At 38.7% G+C, this 6,306-nt stretch overlaps 1 pseudogene; it reads left to right on the forward strand.

Moving 5' to 3' along the window:
- Window positions 1–2,138: 2,138 nt before the first annotated feature.
- LOC101357451 (TBC1 domain family member 15 pseudogene) lies at window positions 2,139–4,318 on the forward strand (annotated as a pseudogene).
- The last annotated feature ends 1,988 nt before the right edge of the window (window positions 4,319–6,306 follow it).

The raw sequence follows: 6,306 nt of genomic DNA on the forward strand, positions 1-6,306 counted from the left end.
TCGCTGAGTTGAACTTTTAACTTAGCCGATTTTACAATGAAGGAAAGATACAACCCTATCCAGTTAAACACAAAATATAGTTTAGATAATTGAAAGCAAAGGGAGTTTCTCAGCTGATTCTTTCACTGTCAGACATCTGCCTTTGTAATTTGCCACTTTTTACAAAGATCTTTGCACTGCGCTCACTCCATTGTATTCATTTATTTATTTACATATCTCTGCCCCCACCACGTTTCTTACTCCTAATGGTTTTTGGGGAAACTGAACCATATTTGAGGAATTTACAAAATGTGGTTCTATTTCAACAGCTCTCATTTGAAAATCTCAGCCTCATATTCCAAACTGAATAGGCTTCTTCCATATACGTTCACTTGTAAAATACGTTCAGGAAGTAAATGAAACTAAGAAGGGAATCCAAATTGCATGTTCATAATGGAAATTAAGACATGCTACATCTCTGTTAAGGTTTTCAGCTCTAATACCTCATTTCTGACAGACTAGCTTTCTCCCCCAGCAAGAAAACTTATCACTCCTCTTGAGAACCAAGCAAACCCCAGCATCAGGTCATTTTGTGGGAATGTCCTCAATTTGAGTTTATTACATAGATTTCAATTTCAGGTTAAAGGATATTTCTCTGTGCAAGAGAGTCAGAAGGAGTAGGATCAGAGGGCCAGCTTTTAAAATGCTTGTGGAGACACGGTACTGTTGGCTCCTCATGTAGATTGTACAGCTCTGAAGTGCACAGTTTAGCAAGTCGTGCTCTAGGCGGCTTGAGTCTCCAGCAAGCTGGAAACTTCCATGGTCATTTAATGATAAACGTGGCAGGAGAAGAAAGGGCAGAATTAACAGCACCATAAAAACTGTGGCAGCAAGTCTACAAAGGGCGGAAATTAAAAATGAAAAAGCAAGTGATCAGTGAACAGTGGGGGAAAGCAAGCTGGAATTTAAATTGGTGAGGAAAATGCTACCATGAACCATCAGGCAGAGAAAATCAGAAAGTGTGAAGATAAATAAGATAGACGAATAAGTCAAAGAGAGTGGTTTGATTATATCAGTAAGGATGATAACGGGCCCAATATAATCAAAGTTCATACTATGTGTAAGCTGTAATGTAAGGAAGACAAGAAAATGGATTCTTCTTCTCTGTAATTGCCCCTGCCTCAAGGTGTGGCTGTCACTGCAGCTTTTTGAAATACAGCAACACTCTGTGTAATGAAAGGATTAGTAAACTACCATTGTATTTTATCTGACTATATTATTCTCTGAGATTTGAAAATTGTTTAGCTCATCACTGCAAATTCAACTCAGGTACGTGCATAAACTCATTGTTACTAAGAAGAGTGTAATGTTAACAAGACTTATTTGCAAGAATTAATGTTTTGTTTTAATATACAATATCTAGATAGAGTGAGATCTAAGATAGAAGTCTTAAGTATCTGTGTGTACAAGAGGTATTTTTTATTCATCAGTATTTTTTTTCATGTTTTCTCATGCGGCATTACAGCTCATGGTTTCTTATACACACCCCTGGATTTGCCACACTCCCACCTCCTCACTGATCCCTCCACTCCAGGTAACTAGATGTGTCAGCTCAATGTGTCCAAATTCTACAAATCTCAGATCAAATACTGTCTCTTTCCCAAAGAACCCCCTCATTCCACCACCCCGTGCAGTCTCTCCCAGGAACTCTCAGAGCAATATAACCTTCTTGGAGTTAGTTGCTGGCACTGTCATCCCCATTTACAACAAAATGAAATATTGCCCGGTCCAGCACTGTCTTCACCATTGCAGCACGTTTGAGTCCATTATTGTGGCCACTGTGTCTTTTGAGTGCCTTCCAACTTACAGGCTTCATCTTCCAGAACTATATCAGACAATATTCTCTTACGATCCACAGGGTTTTCATTGGCTAATACTCAGAAGTAGATCATCAGGCCTTTTTCCTATTAGTCTGAAAGCTTCACTGAAACCAGTTGACCATGAGTGACCCTGCTGGTATTTCAAGTACCAGTCACATAGCTTTCAGCATCATAGCAGCATGCAAGCCACTACAGCATGACAGACTGACAAGTGGTAGAATATGTCCTTATCAAACATAAAATGCTTCAATCAAGAACAATTGCTTTTTTTTTATCACAGCACGCGCAGAAAACATGGCGGCGGCGGGTTTAGTGAGCGGGAAGATTATATATGAACAAGAAGGGGTATATATTCACTCATCTTGTGGAAAGACCAGTGACCAAGACACCTTGATTTCAGGAATATTACGTGTTTTAGAAAAGGATTCTGAAGTAATAGTGGACTGGAGACCATTGGATGATGCATTAGATTCTTCTAGTATTCTCTATGCTCGAAAGGACTCCAGTTCAGTTGTAGAATGGACCCAGGCCCCAAAAGAAAGAGCTCATCGAGGAATGGAACATCTGAACAATTATGAAGCAGAGTGGGACATGGTTAATACTGTTTCATTTAAAAAGAAACCCACATACCAATGGAGATGCTCCAAGTCATAGAAATGGGAAAAGCAAATGGTCATTCCTGTTCAGTTTGACAGACCTGAAATCAATCAAGCAAAGCAGAGAGGGTATGGGCTGGTCGTATTTGGTATTCTGTCTAAAGGATGACGTCGTTCTCCCTGCTCTGCACTTTCATCAAGGAGATAGCAAACTACTGATTGACTCTCTTGAAAACTATGTGGTATTGTGTGACTCTCCACAGGATAAAAGGACACTTCTTGTGAACTGTCAGAATAAGAGTCTTTCACAGTCTTTTGAAAATCTTCTTGATGAACCAGCATATGGTTTAATACAAAAAATTAAAAAGGATCCTTATACAGCAACTATGGTAGGATTTTCAAAAGTCACAAACTACATTTTTGATAGTTTGAGAGGCAGTGATCCTTCTACTCACCAACGACCACCTTCAGAAATGGCAGATTTTCTTAGTGATGCTATTCCAGGTCTAAAGATAAATCAACAAGAAGAACCAGGATTTGAAGTCATCACAAGAATTGATTTGGGAGAGCGACCTGTTGTTCAAAGGAGAGAGCCAGTATCACTGGCAGAATGGAGTAAGAACATTGACTCCGAAGGAAGAATTTTAAATGTGGACAGCGTGAAGCAGATGATATTTAGAAGGGGGCTTAGTCATGCATTGAGAAAGCAAGCCTGGAAATTTCTTCTGGGTTATTTTCCTTGGGATAGTACTAAGGAGGAAAGAACTCAATTACAAAAACAAAAAACTGATGAGTACTTCAGGATGAAACTACAGTGGAAATCTGTCAGCGAGGAACAAGAGAGGAGAAATTCAAGGTTAAGAGATTATAGAAGTCTTATAGAAAAAGATGTTAACAGAACAGATCGAACGAACAAGTTTTATGAAGGCCAAGATAATCCAGGGTTGATTTTGCTTCATGACATTTTGATGACCTACTGTATGTATGATTTTGATTTAGAATATGTGCAAGGAATGAGTGACATACTTTCCCCTCTTTTATATGTGATGGAAAATGAAGTGGATGCCTTTTGGTGCTTTGCATCCTACATGGACCAAATGCATCAAAATTTTGAAGAACAAATACAAGGCATGAAAACCCAGCTAATTCAGCTAAGTACCTTACTTCAATTGTTGGACAGTGGCTTTGTAGTTACTTAGAATCTCAGGACTCTGGATATCTTTATTTTTGCTTCAGGTGGCTTTTAATCAGATTTAAAAGGGAATTTAGTTTTCTAGATATTCTTCGATTATGGGAAGTGATGTGGACTGAACTACCATGTAAAAATTTCCATCTTCTTCTCTGTTGTGCTATTCTGGAATCAGAAAAGCAGCAAATAATGGAAAAGCATTATGGCTTTAATGAAATACTTAAGCATATCAATGAATTGTCCATGAAAATTGATGTGGAAGATGTACTTTGCAAGGCAGAAGCAATTTCTCTACAGATGGCAAAATGCAAGGAATTGCCACAAGCTGTTTGTGAGATCCTGGGGCTTCAGAACAGTGAAGTTCCAACGCCAGATTCAGATATTGGTGAAGATGAAAATGTTGGCATGACTAGTTGTCCTACACCTGCATTTCACAGTAACTCCTTGCCTCTACTTGCTACCAGTGGATCCAGAGATGACAACCCACCACAGATATCAGTGTCCCCAAATGTCAGCAGATTAACACCTGCATGATCATTCTTAGTTTTTGAAGAGACACTTCGTTGCAACTATTTTTAAGTACTTGAAAGATGGAAATTGAAAATCTTGGTATTGATCATGCTTTAAGGTTTATGGAAAGAAAGTGTACTGTGATGTTCTTGCATTAAAGCTTTACAAAGATTTTTAAAAAAAAAAAAGAACAATTGCTTTTGACTTTATAAAAAATATTTATTTTCGATGCCTATCTTATCTTTCAAAAATTCAAAATATTCACGAATATTTCTGGAATACCTACTCTGTGCCAGACAGTCTATAGAATGCAGACTTTAAAATTTCAGATTCATGCATATGCCCAAGGTATTATTTATCTATTGCTGTGTAATAAATTACTCAAAAACTCAGTGAATTACACAACACACATTTACTATCTCAGAGTTTCTGTAGGGCAGGAATCTGGGTGGGTATGGATTAGGTGGGTGCTTTTGGCTCAGGATCTCTCATGAGGTTTCAGTAGAGTTGTCAGCTGGGGCTGCAGTCATCTCAAGACTCAACTAGAACTAGTGAATCTGCTTCCCAACTCACATGGTTGCTGGCAGAGTTTGGTTCCTCACCACATGGGCCTCTCTGTAGGAGGCCTGCATGTTGTCATGATATGACAACTGGTAAGGAGAAAGCAACAAAGAGAGAGAGAGGCCAAGATGGAAGCCACAGTCTTTATAACCTAATCTTGGAAATGACATTTGTGCTGTAGTCTATTCATTAGATGCAAATCAATAAGTCCACTCTACATGCAAGGGAAGGGTATTACCCAAGGGCATGGATACCAGCAGGCCAGATCACTGGGAGCCAACTTAAAAACCAAAAAACCAAACCAGATGCTATCAAGTCCGCTCAAACTCATGGCAACCCCATGTCAGAGTAGAACTGTGCTCCATAAGATTTTCAGTGACTGATTTTTCAGAAGTGGATCACCAGGTCTTTCTTCTGAGATACCTCTGGTGGACCTGATCCACCAAACTTTTGGTTAACAGCTGAACAAGTTAACTGTTTGCACCACCCAGGGACTCCAGGGGCCAACTTACCCCACTGCCATCGAATTGATTCTGGCACATAGCAACGTTATAGGACACTGTAGAACTTCCCCACAGGGTTTCCAAGGCTGTAAATCTTTACAGAAGCAGACTGCCACATTTTTTTCCAGCAAAGCAGTTGATGGGTTCGAACTACCAACATTTAGCTTAACTGCTATGCCACCAGACCTCCCTAGGTGCCAACTTAGAGGCTGCTAATTACCACATGTAAGTAACACAACAGTTATATAATACATGTCTGAAGAATAAATAAATAATCTGCTTAAAGTTGTTGAGCTTCTTGAACCTATGGATTTATAGCTTTGATCAAACTTAAAAGTTTTTCAGCCTTTAATTCTTCAGTTTTTTTTTTTTTTAATGTTCCCCCTTTATTTTCTTTTTTGGGGGTCTAGTTACATGTGGCTGCTAACCAAAAGGTCAGCAGTTCAGATCCACCCACTGCTCCTTGGAAACCCTATTGGGCAGTTCTACTCTGTCCTATAGGGTTGCTATGAGTCGGAATCAACTCAATGGCAATGAATTTGCTTTGGGTCAGTTACATACATTAGGCTACTTGATGTTGTCCCACTCACTAACGCTCTGTTAATTTTTCTTTTTCTTCAGACTTCTTTCCTCTGTGTGTTTCATTTTGAGTAATTTCTATATGTTCAAGTTAATTAATAATGAATTAATTCTATCCAGTGTGTGTTTCATCTCAGACACTGTGTTTTTTATTCTTAGAATTTTGATTTAGGTCTTTTGTATATTTTTTGTTTGTCTCCTTATCATCTCCATGCTTTCCTCTGCATTGTTGAACATCGAGTATATTATAATATTGCTTTATTCCTCAGGTTTACTAATTCTATCATATGCTTGATTTCTCAATTTTTTTTTTTTTTAAATTGCTCTTTAGTTCAATCAGATATATGAGACCAAATGGGCAGAGAAGGTCAGAAGGGACAGAAACTGGTCAAATGGACACAGGGAGCCTGGGGTGGAAGGTGGGAGTGTGCTGTCACATTGTGGGGATTGCAATCAATGTCACAAAACAATACGTGTATAAATTTTTGAATGAGAAATTAACTTGAGCT

This window comes from Trichechus manatus, unplaced genomic scaffold (genome assembly GCF_000243295.1).
Source record: "Trichechus manatus latirostris isolate Lorelei unplaced genomic scaffold, TriManLat1.0 scaffold00019, whole genome shotgun sequence".
Taxonomy (NCBI): domain Eukaryota; kingdom Metazoa; phylum Chordata; class Mammalia; order Sirenia; family Trichechidae; genus Trichechus; species Trichechus manatus.